The sequence below is a fragment of the Ruditapes philippinarum genome, unplaced genomic scaffold, assembly GCF_026571515.1.
Source record: "Ruditapes philippinarum isolate M1 unplaced genomic scaffold, ASM2657151v2 ctg110_1_1_1_1, whole genome shotgun sequence".
Classification (NCBI taxonomy): Eukaryota; Metazoa; Mollusca; class Bivalvia; order Venerida; family Veneridae; genus Ruditapes; species Ruditapes philippinarum.
Genome location: NW_026856488.1, coordinates 176,089 through 201,161, shown reverse-complemented (window position 1 = coordinate 201,161; position 25,073 = coordinate 176,089). Strand labels below are relative to the sequence as shown.

Genomic DNA, 25,073 nt, shown 5'->3' with positions numbered 1-25,073 from the left:
GCTCCATACTGGCTGTATAAGTCAATAATACACACTGGCCATAGCTTTCGCAGAAGCGGTGGGTCTACCGGTGCGGCGATGGAGATTTCGTCGCAGAAGCGGTGGGAAAACATGGCTGTCGGATAGTTTTTTGCTGGTGTCGGTAAGTATATGACTTATTTGTACGTTATATTTTTATGTTCTACTGATAACACCTAGTGAGACTGGAGCCCACATATGTACTCTTCCAACTTATTACACGCATGGGGTGCAAATCATGACCAGTTATGCAAACACTTCTGTACAGTCTGACGAGGGGACGCCACTTTTGCCTAATTTTGTTTATAACACTACATATGTACTCAAAACTACCCCTAGATACACTGGCATCGCATCGTTTGTATGATAATTACACAAAACAACCATACTTTGGATTTTTTGGAAATTGATATTACCATTTTAATAAAAGAATTGACAAAAATTGATTACAACGCAGACGGCGGTGGATTCGATTGCAACGCAGTGCGGTAGGCCCGATATCATTTATGTCTTTTTTTAACGTTAAAGTCACAGATACTTAGGAGTTGAGCTCCAAACGCGTGAAATACAAATGAAATATATATTTGTTAATCCTAACACATATAGTTGTTATATATATCAATGAAAGTAAATATACGCTTTTTTGAAAACAAATTGACTCTCAGATATGCTGTATATAAATGCACTTTGAACCAGCCTTGTTATAATCGGAGTCATTCGGGATAATGCGGGTTCTTACATTCATAGCGCACCGCATTTAAATACGACAGAGCTGAGTGCCACGCTTGAATTTGTTGAAATATTTTGTAAATAAATAAAACGGCGATAGTTTAATTTTTTTCACATAGTGTGTTTGTATATTGAAGATGAAGTTTGTATATTGAAGATGAAGTTTGATATTGTTGAAAATGAAAAATATGATGAAAATATATAATAAGTACCAGTAATATATGTTTAATAGATGACTCGTGTCACCTGTTGACAAAAGGATAAATATTGGAAATAGAATCAATTGCAAGGTGATTTGAAGGATGTGCGATTTTTTCTAACACATTTTTTTATCTTGCGTATATTTTTGACGTATAAATATTTACTTTTTCTTGAAAACAGCATATATGTAAGTTTTATTGAAATATATGATAAGTATATGGGCTGGAATTAATAAATACACAATTATTAGGATTTTAAAGCAGCACGCCTCAATATTCATGTTTATTTTCATGAAAAGTTTGGAAATGTATTTATGTTTTACTTTTACCACGGTACATGTTCCTCCTTGTTAATTAGTGTAGAGTTAAAATACAAACATAGAAATTCGATTGATAATGTCTGGCAGAGCCGTCTTTATTGTCTAAGAATAGAATATGATATAATCAAAAGATTAATCAGAAACTTCAAATACGCTTTCATATAGAAAACAATTGTAGCAAACGTTATAATAGATGACACAAAGTTAGACAACAAAAAACACCAAACTGTCCAACCAAAGGAGGAACGACAGACCGTGAAAAGCAACGAAAACGAAAGAGCGACAATTTAAATTCTGACTTAAAGATTACAATTACAATTTACAAACAAAAATATGCGTGCATGTGCATGTGCAATTCGCTCATAGGCCAATAAACAACATTTTCGTCTACCTTTTTTTGTCAGGTATTTTGTAATATTTTATTTCAAAATGCATTCTATAATTTTTTTATATTACATGCAGCCTATTTAGGGCTTTGTACACGTTAAATAAAAATTTGATATAATTTAATGTTAACATGAAATAAATAAAATAGAAAAATAGATAAAGCAATAAAGCTAAAATTAGTGTCACTATCAACAAATCTTATCTCATCTCATCTCATCTTATCTTATCAATGTATTAAACTTTTATCACAAATTGTTCATAAGTAAAAATAAAGTTTAAAATAAATTTATGACCAATGTGTTAGTAATGCATAGTTAATGATGACTCTTGTGTGTTAAACTACAATACCTTTTTGATTTGTTAAATTGATAGATTAAATTCAATATACGAGTTAAAGCTATAATTAACATTTCAGCGATACATGGTTAACATATACTTCAATATTTTGCACTAGTGTCCAAACTGGGATTTAATTAATCAAGACATTTTTTAAGTTAAATGAATGCATAGTTTGTAAAGAAAATACAAACTTTAAGTATTTTTTAATTCAATTTATAAGTTAAAATTACCATTTAAGCACTTCATAGTTAACATACACCCCAATATGTTAAACTAGAATCTAAAACAGGGATTGTTTTATAAAAACATATTGATAAGGTACATGATGCATAGATTGAAAATAGAAAAAAGAATACAAGATAATTTTATAATTAATGTATACATTATAATTAATTTTTAAACAACCCATACATAGAGGATATTGAATAAGTGTAAGTTCAATACTGAATTTATTGCACGAGTTGAATAAAATTATATTATGCGAGCCTCTGGCGAGCATAATATTAATTTATTCAACGAGTACAATAAATTTAGTAATGAACTTACACGAATTTAATATTCTATTTATCACATACCCAAAATAGAGACCGTTTAAAGTGAAATAAGAGTCATTTTTCATTGACGCTCCTATAGTATAACACTAACATTTAGCGCGTCTTTACACTATGTTAGCATAACGCTAATGACGTCACGTCAAAATATATGCACGGCCGTGCCATACCATATTTACGGAGTCGCAAAATCGGCACGGGTGTGTGATAAATGTAGTTAACATAGTATATAAAACAGGGATTGTTTTATAAAAACATATTTATAAGGTACATGATGCAAAAAAACGTATATTTACTTTCATTGATATGTATAACAACTATATGTGTTAGGATTAACAAATCCAAGCAAACTGTAAATATTGCTCTGATGATGCGCAAAAAACATATATTTTCTTGTTTCTTCGCCTAACACATTAATTCCGTAAACAAGTTTTGTATCTTTATAATGAACATTTTGTTATTTGAAACTTGCCAGGGGCCCCACTAAGCTTTGGGTAAACCTTCAAGGCAATGTCAATTTGTTAAACCCCTATAGCGTTTTAATTGTTTCTTATTACGTATTTTTATTTATTTTTTGTTTATTCCCTATTGATAATGTAATTCTTCTTAGGTTTCATTTTTACATATGTTTCAAGCAAAAAAAATGAATTTGAATATCAAATAAAATTAAATATAATAATATAAGCATAATGTATTTTTAGGTAAATTGGAGAATGAACCATAATTGTCAAAAATGCTTTAAAAACGTTAAAAAGAAAGCAGCCCAAAGTTGAAAAATTCATGGAAACACGGCACTGGTTTTCCAAATCAAATTTCCAAACCGGCCCCTGCGTCGAAATCACTTTTGTCAACCATACTTTATTATTAAAATGTAAATAATTCCAAAATTGACCAAACTAATGGTTTGCTTTTGTTGTAATTAAAATCGATACAAACCCAAAGGGCCCGATGCAAGTGCAATACTTAGGGTAGTTTATTAATATGTAGTGTTATTAAAAAAACCAAAAAAGTTTAAACATAAAACTGTGGGCGTTCCACTAATTTCAACTGGAAAACAGAAGTTTTTTGCTCTAAAAATGGTCATGAGTTTGACTTAATGGGGGTTTTTATAAAGTGAAGAGAAAAGAAGGGCTACCGTCCAAAGCAGTTTATCAGGGTAGCAAATTAAAAATTAATTACGTACAATAAGGTCATTATCATATATTGAATAAGAAAATCTATCAGAACAGATTGTTTACGCGCTTTAAACGCGAATTCCCCTCGCGCCATCTAGATACCGTTGCTGCGAAGCTTATGTCAATAATATATCAGAAAAAAAACGCACACTATTGGCTGGATGTGGAGAAAAAAAGGGGGTATGAATAATTCATTGACCAAATGCTGATTCATAGCACATCGTTATCATCCAGCTGAATAACTGACAGTAATACCACGTTGTCTTTCGTTTCGATCCGCTGATTAATACGGTATTCACGCAGACGAGATCGCGTAGCACTGGAAAATTCATTTCCTTCTAAGAAAAAACGAGGTCATATATTATTCATGTCCGTTACTGTAATAGAAATATCAAGATTTTCTAAAGAAACTGCAAATTAACGTTGAAGGAGGAAAAACAGTACAGGGGATTTCAAAATGCAGAAATTGATTTGCTTACGCAAGAAAATACATATATATCACCAAGGATGGGCGAACTTTTGATATTCAGCGATAAAACTAGTCAATACCTCGCTTTTAAAGAATAATGAGCCAGTGTTTAATATGATTTATTCATCTCGGTTCTGCCTTCTTTAATTCAAACATTACATCAGGGAAACGTCATTTACATGACAATCAGTGGGGTTTATTTGTTCCAATTATCCATGTCAATAGAAGGAATCAATCGAGAAATGAGCATAATAAAAATACCAAGGTTGAACGTCTTAATTATTTAAAACGCGAAGCTTCTGCAACAATTCATGAAAGTTAGAAGATAAACTATGCTCATCCTTGAGTAAAATATTTAAAACTATGTATGGCAAGCTGCGTTCCATATCACAGGTCAAGTGAAGTTTTTTTTCTGCCAGTTTTTTAATGACACTATATATTCATATTGAGACCTCGTATAGTGTGTAGAATTCTAAACACAACACTTCTATTTCATGTAAAGTCAAAACATGTTTATTCTATATTTACAAAGAGACTGTGAAGGAATTAACAATATTTTCTGATATAAAATTTGAGCATAGTATATCTTTTATATGTTAACTATGCTTACATGTTTTACGTCAAAACATTATTGATAATATTCATTGTTATGATGATGATGATGATAATGATTATAATGGTCATAATGACGACGATGATGATGATGATGACAATGCCGATGATGATAATTATGAGAATAATGGTAATGAAGAGGATGTCGACAATGACGATGACGATGATGATGATGATGTTGACGATAATAATAATGATAATGATGATAATGATGATGATGATAATGATGATGGCGACCCCGACGACGACGATGATGATGACGATCATCATCATCATCTTTTTAATAATAACCACCATTAGGTTGATTATGAGGATGAAAAAAATGCAAAGAAAAGAATTATGCCTAAAAAGATAATGGGTACTTGAATTTCCCTATTTTTAAGTACAACTCAAATAAACGAAACGCGTACACATTTTGAGTAAAATTTATCATTTATCAATGTTTTTTCTTGAACACATGCTACTAACAATAAAATATTCATCAAATTCATTCATTCAAAATTAAATTTGACTGTGGTACCAGTAACTACACGTAGTCTAATTGGGCACGTATTCTTAAATTAGATTTCATCTACCTGATTTAGTATTATATACACTTAAATCTAATTTCGTGGCAAGATGTTGACATTCGAACATTTTTTTCCCAGCTGTACGATAAAATATTATTGATAGATTACTTGTTTCCTTACCAATATTGTATGAAACTTTAAAGGCGTACTGTCCATTTAAATATCTATACAATCTAATTGAATATCGTATTTATTCGGCTATCTTCGTCACTTTCCGACTTTTTTTCTGGTTGGCCTTTACGTCATACTAATACAACATTTGACTAGGTCATATAGCGACTTTCCAGTTTTATTGGTGGAGGAAGAACCCCTCCTTACTTTATTTCAGGCACAATCAGGCACCTGAGTAATACCACTGACGTTCCGTAAGCTAGCTGGACAGCTTTCTCACATGACGAATCCGAAGACGCTAGCGCCGCTGAAGCCTACCGCCTCTCCGTACATTATTTCAGGTAGAAGGGACGCCTAAGTAAGAGTAAAACGAAGAATCCAAAGATCCTGGCGGATTCGAATTGTTGAAGTCAAGGACCTTAACCAGAAAACCGATTTTAATTAAAACAATGAACTGATGATCTTTAACATAAATGCAGTGTTTCGTTTCATTTTCTTCCCTTTTCATACAATATCATTGAACAGATTGTTCATCATTATAAAAATGCATGACAAATCATAGTAACAACACAACAAAAACGAAATTGAAGTTGCAAAAATATGTTCAAAAAATACAAAAATGATATTTTTAGATGTTTTTGTTTTATTCACTTCAACACAAAAATAATATACGAAACCGCAAAGGTGACATCGTAGACACGGAACAATAATAATAATAATGATTATGATTATGATGATGATAATGATGATGAGGATGATGATGGTGATGATGGTGATGATGGTAATGATGATGATGGTGATGATAACGACAATAATTATAACAATAATGACAACAAAAAAAGGTTTCTTTTGTCTTTGTTTTTATCTCGTTGCCATAAATATAGTATAAAAAAAATTACCATGTTCCAACTGTGCTTCCGTACATATTTCTTAGATACATGTTTTTGAATAAAAGACAAAACAACTCGACAGAAAACTATAATATGTTTAGGGCTACCGGTATATCACGCACTGTTCTGACAAACTTGTCGTAAATAGCATGGAGTTCGCGTGTTTTGGGATTGTATAATTGCAGCCATGATTGAGGAAATCGCTTGCACTAGACACACTTGAGTGGGGAGCAAGTCAAAATTGATTTTAAATTTATGTCTGTTGATGTTAAGTGCAAAATTGTCACAATAAGCCAGCCGTATTATCGTTATAAGCACGTTAAACTCGTGCACTCTGTTCTGTTTTATAACATTTCAATAGATTTAAAGGGAATCCACTGAGGTTTTTGACATGACTGTACTGGAAATATTTTTTTACGATATTTCTATTTCATTTAATAAAAATCTATAGAAAAAACTTGTGTACAAAATTTTAAATTATTTGCCTACTTCGTTTTTCCAGAATAATCATTTAACTAAAATAAAAAGCGTGTAACGGGTTTGACTCAAATCAGGCCAGGAATTGCACTAAATATTAATTCTCAATTTCATTCTGAATTTATTTCTAAATTATGTGATTCACATTTTTTTTGTTGAAGTGTCCCAGTATCTACGCAAGATTTTCAAATTTTATGTTTTTTTTTTATATTTCGGACCTCAGAGGAGCTCTATGCGACGCAAAACGTCCACACGAGTACGATTTGCGGTACGGACGTTTTGCGGTGCTACAGAGCTCCTTTAAACCTATACCATTACTTTTCAGCTATCCCTGGTGAGTAAATCAACTAGGCAAAATGAAGTTAAGGACATAACAAAACTATGATATTACCAAAGGTCGAAAGAATGAATTTTTAACTTGTGTAATCACCATTTAGTTAATATTTAAACAACTGGCGTAATATATCATTTATATACTATAACGGAACAGAACAGAACATATCTTATTCAATATGACTTGAATATAACAGTTCCTCGTCATTACACAAATATACAGCATACATTAAATACAGCGAGAATGTGAACATACAAACATACAAATTTAACATGTGGTATTGTCAGTCATATACATTATTCATATTTTCCTTTCCGAATACTAAATGATTTATTACAAAATAGTGCTATCTTTTCAAAATGTTTGTATTACATGTATTTAACAGATCAATAAATCTAACTATACTAGGATGCCTATAGTAATAACGCGGTAAATACTTTTTTTCTTAAGCCGGAGTAAGTAGGACAAATTAAAACAAAATGGTATTCATCTTTTATATCATTTAGACAACAATATGTGCAAAATGCAAAGATCATATGACTGCACACATGAAAGCAGCGTAGCTATTTCGGGACAGTGAGAAAAAAATAGAGAAAGTATTGCCATTGAGATTGGAAAACAAGACTTATGTTTTAGGAATATTCCATGGCAAAAGACACTATGAATATGATCAAAAACAGCTTATGGTGAATGTTCCTGTGCAAGAAATAAACTTTTTGTAAAACGTTAAAGATTCACTTGTTCAAAAACCTCCAAAAATAGAACTGTAATGTTGTAATATTTCAAAAGCAAAAAAGGCCCAGCCAATAAAGGACAGCAACCAATAATCAGCTAGATTTTTACTGGCTCCAAATATCTCTTACTTTTTTACTAGCTTTCAACATAAAATAGATGCTGCCAATGCAGGACTGTAATCATTACCCGTAGATCTATATAGTCACTTACGTCGCCTATGCTATTATATACATGAACGTCGATGAAAAGTCGAATTCTTGATTTAACAACACATACCTTCCCCTGGGAATTTGACGGCTATACATTATTTATGTTATTGCGTTAGGCCAGGCAATACGAATATTTATAGTCCGCGTACTTTCTTACATCACACTTAACCAGCTACGGGTATGACTAAAGTGGGGGAAAAATGACGCGCTGTGTTGCGAAATGTGTGCAGTATTTGCGGAAAGTTATAAATAAAATCACAACTTTTGAATATTGGACAGAAATTTGATTAAAAAAGAAATGAACGAGCATTCTTGGTTGATATTTTTCTGTGAAAAGAATGACTATTGCAAATACAACTAAACATTCTATAGTCTTTAGCTCAAAATGGTTTTCAGTCTTTGTAAGTCAGGGATTAAAACTTAAAGGCCAAATGTGTTTCTAGGAAATACAAGCATATAAAACCCCGCCAAAATCTGCGAAACGTGACAGTACATACGTCCATGGGCTATAGACAGCTCTAGGATATATCTTATAATTTTTTTTTGCGTTTTCTAGATGTAAAAGACGAATATTAAGGTATTTTCATACATACAATAAAATAACAAACTGAAATCTAACATCAAGCAACCATAAAAGTAAAATACATTGTATTGTAAAGTGAACAAAGAAAATAATTTATACATTAATTATTACTTGAATCCTTTTACAATTTTAAAAATCTTAGCGTTTATTTTTCGAAATATTTTGTCTCATCCGGAGGCATGCAGCTTTAAATTAAATAAATGTATGTTGCTCAAATGACTTTCTTGGATACGCTTGCAAAATAAATTGAAATAGCGGCGTGGCCAAGTGATTAACGCGTCGGACTAGTAATCTAAGGAATGCTGACCGCCTGGGTTCAAACCCTGAAAGGGGCAAGTCGTTGTTTCCTTGAGCTAGAAACTTTACATTTATTGCTTAGTACTGGTTGGTTCCAGGAACGGATTCGAGAGTGTTTCAATAAGCTTATAGCTTCCAACACAATCGAACTAAAATAAATTTGTATCAACTAATCTCTTTAATTTGTCTTTTGACGTCTTATCTGTGATATGCAGGCTTCACAGTGTTTGATTCCATTTCAAAATTCCATATATTTATTCACACTATTTCTTCAAGTTTAGGACACATGCGCATTCTTACATTGGGGACTTTATATGGAATGGCGCGAACGCGTCACATTGAATGTTATAAAAACATCTGCATATGTTCCTTAAACTTTCAAGTACGGTCTATGAGCAGGCCATACAACTTTTCAATTTTGCCGTTTTGGGTGCTCTTTAGGGACTTCGTTTCTCTGTAATTTTGACGGACAGAGACACGTTCTCTATTTTTTATTATAACAGGTAAAATGTATGTTCTCGCTATTTTATGATAACGGATAGAGTTATGTTCTCTCTTTTTTAATATAACGAATAGAGGTACCAGTATGTTCTCTCTATTTTAATATAACGGATAAAGTTAAGGTATCGAGAAACGTGTTATTTATTTTGTTTTGTACCATCTGTCAACATATCATTCTGTGATGATGAATAATGAATGAATGATACGCCACAGATAAACTAATTATTATATTATTGATTATCAATTCACTTTGATATTTCATTGCTTTATGCAATTGCCGTCCTGAATTCTACCAGTGAAGATTAACAATACTTTTATTCTTTCAAGAAAAGAATACACCATCAAAGAACTTTAATGTCTTTTGTTTACAAATCTGAAAGTTGCTCAAGCCTGAACTGAACCATTATCATCTTAAGACAAAACTCCTTAATGTAAGTTTCACAAACTTGAGATTTTCTTAGTGTAGGTATACTTACGATACTAGTTTAAACAATTATGTACATGTCGACAATAGAACGTTCAGCAAACATAAACAGTCCTTAATAAAAAAAGGCATTTACTCGTATGCAACAAACTTTTAAAAATGCATGAAATATGCAGGTATTTTCATTTAATATCATAATACCGGTACTTTTGAAAATACAAAACTATTTATATGTACAAGTACTTATTTAAATGAATCCTCTTCATGAATATTTATAAACTACATTGATGTTGTTTAAACATTTGACGACCAATCGGATTGCAATATTTTGTCATTTGGTAAAAGCGTGTTTAAAGTAATAAGCCCTTACGATATTGTTTTATTTAACTAATGATTTCCAAAATAAAATTGAAATTTTAATTCATCATTGTGATTATGGAAAATAGCAGAACAAAACATGCTTTACAAATTTAAACTTTTGAAAAAGTTAAAAAAAAATGAAAAAAATAAATAAATGTAAATATGACTTACAGGTGCACGTGCTATTATAATCCTTACACGTTGCACGTGACTATATACGAGTACATGTATATAATTATATGCTTATTGTGTTGATATTTTTTTACCAAAGGGGAGTAAGAATTAACGATGACAGACTGTCAATCTTCCCTGAAGACATTATTCTTACTGTTTTACTTAGTTCCTGAACTCATATACACGATCATCACAAAAGCAAATAATATTATAATAAATAAATGTCTATCCGAAACTGAATATCATTTTTTTTTGTCAGATAAATGGAAAACACGGATATATAGGATTTCACCAACAGATGTCGCTTTAATTAAGTTGATAGATATATAAAAAAAAACGTATTCTAACAGTCTCTTGAAAAATCAATGCAGTATAATGTATCATAAAATCATTATACGAAACTTGATATCCAAGATATGAGCTGTGTCACGACAAAACCAACATAGTGGGTTTGCGACCAGCATGGATCAAGACCAGCCTGCGCACCCGCGCAGTCTGATCAGGATCCATGCTGTTCGCTTACCAACTCTATTACAAGTGGAGAAACTGATAGCGAACAGCATGGATCCTGATCAGACTGCGCGGATGCGCAGGCTGGTCTGGATCCATGCTGGTCGCAAACCCATTATGTTGGTTTTGTCGTGACGCGGCTCATATATTCATTTTTTTGTACAGTATTATATGCATTTGTTTGTAGCTTAATTTTTCTATATTGATACTTTTATCCTCACATGACAAAGTTATGACGCAGATATCAGCAGTGTTCAAATGTTAAAGCTGCATGGCACCAGATAAGCCAAACTTTTTCAAGAAAATCAAACTTGAGAAAAATGTACCTAAGAGTTTAAAGATCCTGTTACACAATTTTTTAATGGTTTTATATCATAATTATGATGCTCAGATAAAAATGTATCAACATTGTAAGTTCCAAAAAGCATTATTTATAAAGATATTACCGAATTTAACATTTCATGTAAATAAAGGGAGGTAATTAGAAATATATTTTCTATAAATCTAAGTCAAATTTGTCAATAAGAAATGAATGTATATATTTTAATGATTACATATAATATGCACAAATATTTGCAGTTCATATTTTACATATTCTTCGATGTTTGAAAATTGTTTTAAGAGCAAAATTATATACATATAACATTTCACTTAAGCGTGGTATACAGTCTCAATCACAACATACAGGATCTTTAGAATAAAGGTTCAAGTAATAATTTACATGTTATGTTCGATTAATTATTTATTATGCGGTATTAATCATCATCTTTCTACCACAAAAAGGACTATTTGTACATATGTTGACCTCTTTTCAGGTAATTGACGTGGATTTTAAGTGCGTTTATAAATGCATGGATTACTTTTTTGTTGACTGCACAATATCCTTACTTTTAAATACATTTTCATGTTGTTTTTTTCATGAAAGTTATCATGAATCAAATGGCATGCTGCTTAAATATGCATAAAATCGTCAAATATTCGTATATAAATAACCGAAAAAAGTGTCACTTGAGACGCTTACATCAAGTTCACACTCTATGACTAACAGGTCACGTGACTGTGCCAGGCTATCTTAACCGTCGTCACCAGGGGGAATATAACACTATTTGTAGTCGTAATTTGTCCTTAAATACTGAAACAAATTATTGATTAAACATCACAATTCCCTATCGGCTGATAGTCATATCATGGAATACTAAGAATAATGCTGGATGTACCATGTAAGCAGCAGCGCATAGAGCCATCAAAGTAATGCATCTTTTAGTCATACTTTTATTTTTTGTAACGCCATGTTACCTTAACGTTCTGGAATCATATAACTTGGTTATGTGATCAAAAGAATTAATCGATTTTATCGACTTTCCGATAATTTTCACATAACTGTAAGAATTATGAAGATAACGTTCTTTCATATAAAAGGGAAGCTGTGGTATAGTGGTAAAAGTGTCATTCAATCAACCCAGAAATCACGGGTTCAAGCCCTACTGGGATCACGATTATGATTCCTCATATGACACCAGTACTGGCTAGTTCCAGGAAGCGGACTGGAAACTGATTAATACAAGTTGCAAGAATTTGTTGCGCAATTGAGCAAAAACAAAGACGTGTAGACTAATCTAAACTTTCATTTAAAATAGATTACTACAACGATTGAGAAAGAACTTCTTAAACAACAACGGCAACCTGAATATTTAATACAGAAACAAAAACCATTTCCATTCCTATGATGATAAAAATAATTTCAATTACTGTTCAGGTTACGATTATTTATACAAAACAGTACTCGATTACAATTTTACGATTCCTTTACAGTTCATTTCAATACGTAAAACGTCTGAAAACCGATCTACATTATTTTCAAATAGTAATCGATTACAATAATTACTATTACTTATAAAGTTAATTGAAATGTGATATAAATAGTATTTCACTATATGTATGGAGCTATGAATGTACACGAAGAGGAAAAAACGTGCTATAACAACATTAAAAGAAGGACGACTAAGATCTTTCTTCAAAGACAACCGTATTCTATAAGCAAAATAATATGTTTTAAGAGACCTTTTTTCAGAGAGTTTAATTTTCCTACAACTTTATTATGTATAATTTAAATAAGTTTGATAAGCTAAATTTCAATATTCTATTCTTTAGGATCAAATGGTCCATTACTTGTATGTGAAGGTCATATGATAAACTATTGTACCGTTACTTCACGTCAGCTGTAATGATTGACCGAAATGTTTGCTTTTAATTCACACCGACACAATAAAGTTTTACTGGTGGTGGAAGACCACCGGTTGTCTCAGGCATCATGTATGTGTGTGCACGTGCGCGTATGCTTATATTGTTCTAAATGTAGGTCACGTGTTATTAAAATGGGTCATGAAATAGATAAAAAGGCTTAAACTGTAAGTTAAGTGTCCCTAGTAAAACGAAACATAGTTACATTGATCAGCCTAATATTTGGTCATTCGACACAACAAATCTTGAAAACCAACGACAATATAAACGGAATGTATTTTGTTATTAGTTATCACCAATAACGTTACAATTTAGCATAAATGTTGCGTGAGTGTTTTGGAAGAATAGATCGGAGCATTGCCTCCCCTTTTAAAATTTCTGTAGACCACGATATCTTAGCAACAAGAAGCCAAAGTATGGCTCTACCAAAGTTGTAGTATTGCATGCGATTAACACATGAGCATTCTCGGTGTACATGCAACTCAAGTGCAACTGAACCAAAACTTGAATTTTACGACAAAGGTCGAATAAAATATGTCCTATCCAATAATGGAGTCACGTTAAATTCGCAACATCTTGGACTTATTGACGTTTATGAATGAATTAATCTGAACAAATGAGAGACAACAAATCGAATTAAATGTATGTACATGGCTTAGTGCAAAAGAAGTGTAATATATTCATGCAAATCGTTCACATAAAGTACTCTCGACGTAACGGCTGACGAAACCTCATACTTTCTTTGGTGAATAACACATTTGACGAAAATTGAATATCATAATTATACCATGCTGATAAATTGATAATTGGCGTGTTGAAATTATATCGAATACTAGAAATATGTTTCATCATTATTGATAATGAATGAATTCTAGAAAAGCAAAATAAATAAATTAATAAATAAAAATGAAAATAAATATGAAAGTAACATACGAATTAATGTCAGCGCATGTTCCAACCACATATTTTAGCACTTACAAAAACAGCCATCGTCACAAAAATGTTTGTTTCCCTGTCACATCACATTTGCAATGTTTCGTTTATTGACATTTCGGTAATTACTAGAACCTTTCGCCTTTTTTTACACAAAACTCGTTAACTAATTTAATCTATTGTTTTTACAATAATCAAAAGTCTTCAATGAAACGTCCGCTTTCACGAGTATAGCTACAAAATATCCACTTCTAGAATCTAATTTAACGTCATACTTGGCACTTTGCTGTTCATAATTTTCCCTAGGTCCATGGATTATTCATAAGATGTAAGCACTGCGCAAGACCGGAAGTCGAGTTTTGCACAAAACTATTTTTGATACCCAATCAATGAATAGAACACCGAACCTCCATAATTCCGGTAACTTTACACACACATACTTTGGACGATATGTTATATCTAAGACAACAAAAACACAGAGTGGCCAATTTACACTGTTTTACATGTACTCATTTTTCATTCCAATCAATACGGGAACTTTAAGCGAGGCTTGTTTTATCGAGAATATCCACGTTGTTCCAACTGCAAACACACGCAAACATACAAATCCCAATACAAAGCCGAATTACATTTTCCAATGTTTTGTTTGATCAAGTATTGTACAAACCCATTATCTGTGATTAACTATAGCAGACGATAGTTCCTTGGCATCACAAACTAAACGACATCCGCTAAATTCCTGTCAACGCCAGAGTCATTGAAAAGCGAAAGTTCCATAAATTCATTCGAAATTGGGACTTATTTTTCTGTCAAGAAATGGCGACGACGTTTTTTTCTTTCCTTTCAACAGATCAAATTATTCGTATTAGATCATCTGCTCATTAACTACACTCTTTTCAATTAGTTCTGCCAAATTGTCGTCTGCTTCATTTTGAGACAGAAGTAATGTCGTCTGCATTGAGAAAAAAATCCCCTCGCACAAGTTGGATCTCAATTTTTCTTTTTCCGTTTTTAATAAACCTTAGCTGTTATAATGTATATTTTTTCGCCGTATGAATATTTTTTTCATCTGGTATCACTTTAAATCCAGAATGTTCTTTTTTTGAATTTTGTAGCTATTCCAGTTCACATTACACAACAAAACACAGCGAAAGTAGTCCACATCGATTGTTTTCGCTTTGTGGTTGAAAACGAGAAACGAGATAGAAATCAGGTGAACATATTTGGTAATACTTATGGAATTTATTTTTTAATAATTGTTCCAGATTCGTAATTTTCCAGTCCTTTAATTAGAACGCAAGGTCCTCTCGAATTTCAGCCAATCAAAAATGGTTTTATATCATATCTTCCGTAGTGAAAATGTATTTTCAATACTCAGCAAAACACATATGTTCTTTTAATCGCATCAAAATTCACTTATGGGCGGCCGCGTATGGCCTAATATAATATTCCATACATGTTCCAAATACATATTATAAATGTCCAGATTAGCCTGTCCATAACACAAAAAATATTCACATATTTTTAGAAAATGTGTATTCCTGCCTTATGTACATTTTAATGACACATTGAAATATATGTTTTACACAGATGTCGCAAAACATCTTCCAAGCTGTTACAAGGCAATTAAGTATGCTTGAAACTGGATTATCCTTACCTATTATGAGGTGTTCTGTAAAACTGGAATTTGTTCTAATTTACATGGAAAAAAATCGCTCTAACATCATTTAATCTCGATTACGTAAGGTTGCTTATATAATCAAGGTTGCTTAAAGGCCCATTAAATGTTTTTATTTTTACTTCTCAAAAGCTTGTTATTTTTTGGTATCCTGTTCAAGTTTCCAAATGTTATTTATTGGCCAATTACCTTAACCATTTTTTGTCTTATGGTTATAATACAGTTATAGTGATTCGGTTTTTTGTATGGAATTAAAAAAAACTGCTCTGCTTACATTTTGCTTCTTGTGTGGCAAATAATTTTCACAGTCTTTGCTACTTTCTGCTGGTGATAAGCATCTAAGATTTCTCTAAAATGATTATTTAAACATTACAAAACACGTGCTTACCCTTTCTTAAGGAGGAAAAAAATCGTTTTTGAGGCATAATGCGCCTTTAATAACGAATAGCTGATACAAAGTTGTTAATACTTATGCATCTCTAGCCAATTATGCATATTCGAACCAGACGTTTCTCATTTTCCCCCATTTTTTCTTTCAGTTAAGATGGCATTTCAGAAATATGTATTTTTATCGTATTATTAAATGGCGAACTAATATAGAAAGATGCGCTAGTGATAAATCAGCGTTATTTACTAGAAAGCAATATAATTAGATCTGAGCATTTAATATAAAAAGTTTTTTTCTCAATAAAACATTCTTTCTATATACAGTAAGCATGTAAATACTTATAATACTTGATAATACTTATATATAATATTTAACATACATACATATATTTGTATATTTAGCATACGTACACCCGTCCGTCCGTCTGTTCAGACATAAGTACAACATGCTTTTGTTTCTTCAAAAACCAACAGAAAAAAAAACCCAACTTTTCGAAAAGCTCTCACATTGAATTGTTTCCTGTTAGAAAAAAGTGTGCTATTTTTGAAAAGAAATAGCGAAGTCAACACTTTTTTCTTATATATGCGTATGAATCCTAATGGCGGATTGACGTCAATTATACCTCGTATACCGATAACATTCATAAAAGCAGCAAATGACGTCATTCAAAGCACACAATTCATTACCACATGGCAGAAACTTGAAAAAAAACTGAAATCTGATGTGATATGATGTGATATGCGAGAAATGAATATAAAAGTTTTAAACACAGTTTCGTTTCGTATGTCATTTTGCCTTTTATTTTCATTTAACAAGATTAGCGTATTTTATCCCTTTTAGTGAAGTTGAAACAGTTGATATCTTCGTTAATCATTATATAAAATGATAACTTTTTCTCACTGTAAAATTATCATTTAGATGTTAACCATGATTAATTGTGATTTATTGATTTTCGTGATTAATTCATGATGAATTCATGGTATGATAACGAGAATAATTGCTTTTTCTGACATGATAACTTTAACAAATTAGTTTTTTTACATTGATAACCTAATATAACTTTCTATAACTGATAACTTAACATTACGACTATTGCACTGTATTTATAGCTAGTAAGTGAACCGTCTTCTAAATTAATTAATTAATAAAACATCATCATTAAATTACAATTTATTATAAATACATCGTGGCGAAGCAGTTTCAATAGTAAAATTAATGTTGAATATGATTTCACTCAAGCACTCCAGGGCCCGTGTCACGGAAATAAGATAACCCGTTTTATGAAATACAATAACACATTGTTATGGTATTGTTAGATTGAGAAAGCTCTATTAACGTTTGTTTACATGATCAATAAAATCACAGGTGAGCTCAGGCGGTGATAATCGCGCAAAGATCGATGGATAAAAATCTATTGAGCATTCATGTAATGTTTGGTTTAGAAACAATAACGACAAAAACGTTCGCAGCGGTTAACTACAAAGGATGACAGTAAAATGCATGCATTTAGTGTGCATTGTCTATTATTTGTTAATGTGACATGTACTGTAAGGTCTTCAGTAACATTATTTTAATTACATTGATACTGTTGTGTTTTGTTTTGTTTTTGTTATATGAGTTATGCGCCTTATATGTTTGCGGAATATACGTTCAATGTAATATGAAATGATGTCACAAACCGTATATTTAGAAAAATGTGTAATATCAATACGCTGTTTCAATTTTATTTGCGAATAATTTGCGTTTTGAACATTCATACTCATTTGTAACGGTTTGTGATTGGCATATATATTCTTTACAACTTCTTTTCTAATAACAATAGCTATTATATTTAATAAAATTTATGTATCAATGTTATCATTTTCGGGCGTTATCAATCTGGATGATCCGGAGCGCATCCTGGGTGGTTAGTTGGGAACTACCGTAGCGCTGCCGGGGTAAGTGTTATGCCCCGGTCACATATTCACGGATAATGCCACGGAAGAGCTACGGTCTAATCGTTCACGGATTACTACGGAAATGTGAAATTCCGTAGTCCGCTACGGTTCCAGTACGGACACACAACGGTATGAGTACGGAGTTCGACGGATTTACCACCAAAAGCCCCGGGAGAGACACGGATTGTTACGGACCGACACGGTTTGGTACGGAGCGACACGAATCAGGACGGATGCACTACGGATACACTACGGTCTGCTACGGTATAAGCACGGGTTAGTACGAATTAGTACGGGTCTGATACGGAGAAGAACGAATTGATACGGAGAAGAACGTATTGCCACGGACCTATACGGACCTATTATATCCGTCCACAACCCCTTGCATGCTCATTTTCAAAATGCCTCACAAGAAAAGAACACCTAGAAAACGAATTGCAGAGTTCAATGATTTTGGCGGAGAGGATTCGGCCTCATCGCGTCCGACCCCCGAGACATATCAGGTCCGATTTAAGTGAATTTCGCGAAGGACGCCGGACCTCAACAGGATAAACCCCATTTCTAGTCCACCATCTCCTCTTACCTGATTAGATATGGGCTAGTAATCATTAAAGAAAAATGTTGATCAATACTGCTTCTCTTTTGATTTTGAAATTTGCTGTTCATTTTACAATAACATTAATTATCGTGAATGTTTATGTTTTAAAAATATGTAAAAAGGTTATTAATTAATCTTATTATCACTCAAGGGCCAGCGTCCGAGGCTTATGAGACATTTCGTTTTATGTACATATTTACTCCAATTTCACGATCCAAATTAATGTTTGTAAAATATGTAACATTAAATTCTATTCTATTACTTATGAATTGTAGTACGATATTAATATATTTTTACCTCTGTGCATGTCATCAAGCAGCTCGACCACTGCCTCCGCATTCTGAGCTATTTCAATATAAAGTTGCAGCCAGTAAATGGCAATTATCATTTATTGAATGTTCACGCAAATATGTCTATTTTAACAAGAAGGTAGTATTTATACCCTTGAAAAAGCACATGATACTATTAATTTATTCCACGTATGTAATATAAATCCGTGTTTATCCGTACTAAACAGTGGTGGACCGTACCATTCCGTACCGTTTCGTGTTGCAACGCAATAAACCGTATAAGACCGTGCTAATCCCTGCCTCTCCGTAGTACAACGTATTACGATCGTAGCTTTCCGTGACAATGCCGTATTAATCCGTATTAAAACCGTAGCTTATACGTAGGGTAACCGTACAAATACGTAGTTCTCCGTACCAAACCGTGGAAATCCGTAGCAGGTTGAGGCCTACGAATCAGTACGGACTAGTACGGTTTCCGTACGGACCAGTACGTAACAGTACGGTTTAATACGGACTAGTAGGGATACGCTACGGTTGATTTTTCCGTAGCAAATTTTTGTGCATGTTCAAAAATTGTCAAGGATCGCTACGGATATACAAGGACTACTACGATTGATTACGGTTACAATACGGAGAGCTACAGACCAGTACGGGTAGCTACGGACGATGCCGGAATTAATCCGTGGCTCTTCCGTGGGCGTATTCCGTGAATATGTGACCGGGGTATAATTTATCTTTTACAAACAGATCATAGGACATCCCGTCATTCCGATTCACCTTTTGCCGACAAACAAACAATATTATTTCAATACTAAACAAGAGCACCGCTAGGCGGAGCATTATATGCCCGAAAGTGTGTTTTTTTAGTAAGGATGAAGCATTTGTAAGACATTGGAATTAGCTGTTCATCCTATAAAATTTTACAGCTGTAGGTTGATTAATACTTAAGTTATTAATAATGACCTTAACCTTTGACCTTGTGACCCCAAAATCAATAGGAGTCTTCTACCTTATATGGACAATCATCCTAAGAAGTTTGAATATTGTGGGCCAATTGGAACTTTAATTATGCTCTAGAAACTGTTTTCAGTATCAAGGTAAAAGTGACTTTGACCTTTGACCTTGTGACCCTAAAATCAATAGGGGTCTTCTACCCAATATGGGCAATCATCCTATGAAGTTTGAATATGGTGGGCCAAATGGAACTTACGTTATGCTCCAATTTTAAGGTAATTGTGACATTGACCTTTGACCTAGTGACCCCAAAATCAATAGGGGTCTTTTGCCCAATATGGACAATCATCCTATGAAGTTTGAATATTGCGGGCCAAATGGAACTTAAGTTATGCTCCGGAAACTGTTTTCAGTTTTAAGGATATAGTGACCTTGACCCTTGACTTTTTGACCCCAAAATCAATAGGGGTCTTCTACCCAATATGGACAATCATCCTATGAAGTTTGAACATTTAGGGCCAAATAGAACTTAAGTTATGTTTCGGAAACTGTTTTCAGTATCAAGGTAATAAATAGTGACCTTGACCTTTGACCTTGTGACCCCAAAATCAATAGGGGTCTTCTAACCAATATGGACAATCATCCTATGAAGTTTGAACATTGTAGGTCAAATGGAACTTAAGTTATGCTTCGGAAACTGTTTTCAGTTTTAAGGATATAGTGACCTTGACCCTTGACTTTTTGACCCCAAAATCAATAGGGGTCTTCTACCCAATATGGACAATCATCCTATGAAGTTTGAACATTTAGGGCCAAATGGAACTTAAGTTATGCTCCGGAAACTGTTTTCAGTATCAAGGTAATAAATAGTGACCTTGACCTTTGACCGTGTGACCCCAAAATCAATAGGGGTCTTTTAACCAATATGGACAATCATCCTATGAAGTTTGAACATTGTAGGTCAAATGGAACTTAAGTTATGCTCCGGAAACTGTTTTCAGTATCAAGGTAATAGTGACCTTGACCTTTGACCTTTTGACCCCAAAATCAATAGGGGTCTTCTACCCAATATGGACAATCATCCTATGAAGTTTGAACATTGTGGGTCAAATTGAACTTAAGTTATGCTCCGGAAACTGTTTTATGTTTTAAGGTAATAGTGACCTTGACCTTTGACCTTTTGACCCCAAAATCAATAGGGATCTTCTACTCAATATGGACAATCATCCTATGAAGTTTGAACATTGTGGGCCAATTGGAACTTAAGTTATGCTCCGGAAACTGTTTTCAGTATCAAGGTAATAGTGACCTTGACCTTTGACCTTGTGACCCCAAAATCAAAAGGGGTCTTCTACCCAATATGGACAATCATCCTATGAAGTTTGAAGATTGTGGGTCGAATGGATTTTAAGTTATGCTCCGGAAACTGTTTTCAGTTTTAAGGATATAGTGACCTTGACCTTTTACCTTTTGACCCATAAATCAAAAGGGGTCTTCTACCCAATATGGAAAATCATCCTATGAAGTTTGAACATTGTGGGCCAAATGGAACTTAAGTTATGCTCCGGAAACCAAATTGCTAACGGATGGACGGACGGACGTACGGACGGACGGACGGACAGACAGACAGACAGACGGACGCCAGGGGGTATAACATAATATGCCCTTTGGGGCATATAAAAATAGATATACATATAGAAAATTGCAAAGAAAAAGTTCGAATTAAATTTAATCTATTCTTCATTTACCAACCCAAAAGAAGTAAACCAAATCTACGTCACGCTAACAACGGAATGTCCTGTTTAGATTTAATTACAATTTACAAATAAAGTTTTTATTGCAGAACAATGTACTGTTACGAACTTTAACATACCCTCTTTGTACTAATCACTAATACTATCAGGCAAACTTTGACTTTAAAGGCACATTATGCCCCAGAAAAGAATCAATGTTTCCTTCTGTAAAAAGGGGAAAAATGATGAATTATTTAAGAGCATATTAGATGCTTATCACCTGAAGACAGCAGTGCTAAATATTAAATTACTCTTCGTAAAAATAGCAAAATGTATACATAATATAATTTTGACTTCCATACAAAATACTTAACAACCATAACTGTACCTAAGTTAAGCATAACTTAAGTTCCATTTGGCCCACAATGTTCAAACTTCATAGGATGATTGTCCATATTGGGTAGAAGACCCCTTTTGATTTTGGGGTCAAAAGGTCAAAGGTCAAGGTCACTATTACCTATTGCCAAAATAAAAGGAACAGAAGGAAAGGATGGCTCAAGTAATTTGGCCAATGAGTAACTTTTTGAAAATATAACCGGACATCAAAAGTAATATAAAAAGCTTTTGAAAAATAAAAATAAAAGCATTTCTGAGACAAAATGGGTCTTTAAGCACAGATTGTTGTGCTTCATGTTTTAATATTTCATATGGCGGTGGCCGTCTACAATATGTATCTTCTGTTCATATACGAGGACAAATCAATAAGCTCTGATTATGACTCTATATCCTTTTCATTTTTTTCATCTATTGAACGAGAACACAGCCGTGTAACCTATATTGGACAAAGCGATAACCGAGTTCAATACATAGGTTTTGCACGGGTGTTTGAGTTCAGAAGAATCAGTATTGTGCTAAATAATTCATTAACAACACCTTTATTTCAACCCCAGACTTTAAACGTTTACACAACTGTGTTAATCCGAATACAATACAGATTTGATATAAAATTTGTGGACTAACAGCTAGAATACGAGACTAAGAATGGAATTGGTTACGAACTGTTTTGAGCTCAGGGAAAAACCCCGAGGCTTTTTTTTAATAAGATAAGATCTAATAATGATTTCCATTGGACCATAACCTGGTGCAAATGCTGGAAGTTTACTGAATACATTTTATAAGATATGAAATAATAATACTATGTTTTGCTCCATTAAAGGTCAGAACTTACTGAATGACCACTAGACTTCTAATTATATGCACTAGGAATACAACTGCAAAAGGTCACGACATATCTTAATATTTAATACTTACTTACCAAATCAAACACGACAATTATTCATTGAACGCTTTTAAATCGATCGAATCAAACATGATCCGATCATTAAAGGAATCGAAGAAAGTTAGGAAGATTCTATTCTACAAATATTGATATTTCTGACCATGTTATTCATACAGACAATGGAATGAGTGTATAGTTATGCCGATATGCATCAAAACAACACTCCCACGCATTTCTCAAACACGTAAATAGAGTCTTATAAAAAACAGACAAGAGAGGAAAATTTGCCACGCAGACTGCAATCTTGTCTTAATGTTTCGTAATTTAAACAAAACAGGGGAAAATATTCTGGGATATTTTGAAATGCACAAATGATGCAATATAACCAAGTTGACATTAGTTCGAAGCATTAATGGGCCACGACCATTTATATACTCATGTGGTCCCCACTCTAGTAGGTTCAAAAGGCAAATTGAAAGTGATTGTGTATACTTGTTGTAACGAGCTTACAAGCTTTGTCATTAATAAGACAAAGCTGAAAGTCGGTTTAAATTACTTTTCGATATTAACCTTTCGCCTTGAAACCGTTTTGATTAAAGAAAGAAAGGAAACAAGTGCCTTTTCAGTGCATTTCATAATGTTCGTATTGTCGGCATATATTCAACAACATTTGCTATGTTAATATCTTACAAACATGCGAAATATACATAAAACACGTGAACTAATTTAGGCAATGATACCATCTCATTATAGCTATCCTAACTTAACGGACATTTACACGACATCCAAAACATATTAACCATTTGCCCGAAATGACCAAGCCACCGCAGTTGCCGAGCGAGATACCATGGCGATGCCAAATGTTAGAGCCTTCTGGAAGCAAAGCTGTGTATTAGTATGTCTTTATAGGAAATTATGTGATACATGTAATGAATTTGTCTGGATAATATTAATTTAAATACCCGTATGTATTAGAACGACTTCTTGAAACTAGCTATCATACTTTTTTATTCCCTATGGAAACAAAGGCGTCGGCAGGTTTCTAAAGTCTATTTCCAATGAGCCATGGTATAGCATAGCCTTTCACAAAATTATATAGACTCTACAAATATTTTGTAACATATTGTTTCCTCAAAGTGGATTAGTCTAGAAAGAGAACATTTGCACTAAAGATTTCAGATATGGATAACAGAATAGAAATGTATCATTTTAAATATTTTTGATAAAATATTGCTTGAAGAAAAATATTAATGAGGTGATAAGTGATTTAGTACGAACATTTAAACATGATGAATAATAATATTCTGTTCTGTTCTGGAACACTTATTTATCTGCTATAAAAATATATGTTATATTATCTCACACTTATCAACAACATTCATATATAATTCTTTTTTTTTGGTATGTTGTTATGTCTGTTACTAAATACTATTAACACATTGATGTATAGTATAACCATTTTTTAATTAGACCAATTCCCTTTAATGAAAATTAATCACGTGACTTGGTCGATATAAGCCTTTTTTCTTTCAAGTTGTTGTAATTTCATGATAATATCAATATATTTTGTACGATTTAATTTTCGTGTAAATATTTCTGCCCCCCACACATTTATTTGTCATTTCCGCCGATTTAAGTTTTCCAATTGCAAATGTCAATGCACATAATACACAGGTGTTTCATATTTCCCCCATAAAACAAAAAGTATTTGCCTAATACAATTTTTAATAAATGACATTTGATAACAATGTGATTAAATGGTGTCAGTTGTTAATTATGTTTACATAAGGTCACGTGACACATCTGCTGTGTTATATCGACCAATCAAAACTTAACAAGCACATTTTCGGTTTCCATCTTGAATTCCGATTAACATAGTTGGCACTATGTCATCCATTTCCACGCATTTACCGAGCAGGTAAACTGATTACTGTATGTAATCCGCGTGCAATATAAATATTTAAAAAAATATGACGAATATTGAAATCAATTTTTTTTATATTAATCTGGTTTTAATATTCATAACATAATTTAATAATATTTTTGTTTCAACAGACCTCACTACGAC

At 32.8% G+C, this 25,073-nt stretch overlaps 1 protein-coding gene across 22 annotated transcripts in view; it reads right to left on the bottom strand.

Annotated features, from left to right (window-relative positions):
- Positions 1-25,073, bottom strand: part of LOC132746718 (voltage-dependent calcium channel type A subunit alpha-1-like) — a 289,277-nt gene that overhangs the window by 100,131 nt on the left and 164,073 nt on the right. Inside the window, exon 1 of one of the 22 annotated variants that reach the window (XM_060735952.1) lies at positions 14,194-15,141. The exons of 20 other annotated variants lie outside the window; for them this stretch is intronic. The gene's annotated coding sequence lies outside the window, so the exon portion shown is untranslated. Of the gene's footprint in view, positions 1-14,148; positions 15,142-25,073 lie in introns of those variants that run through there. One more of the 22 variants, XM_060735949.1, reaches the window with a different exon arrangement.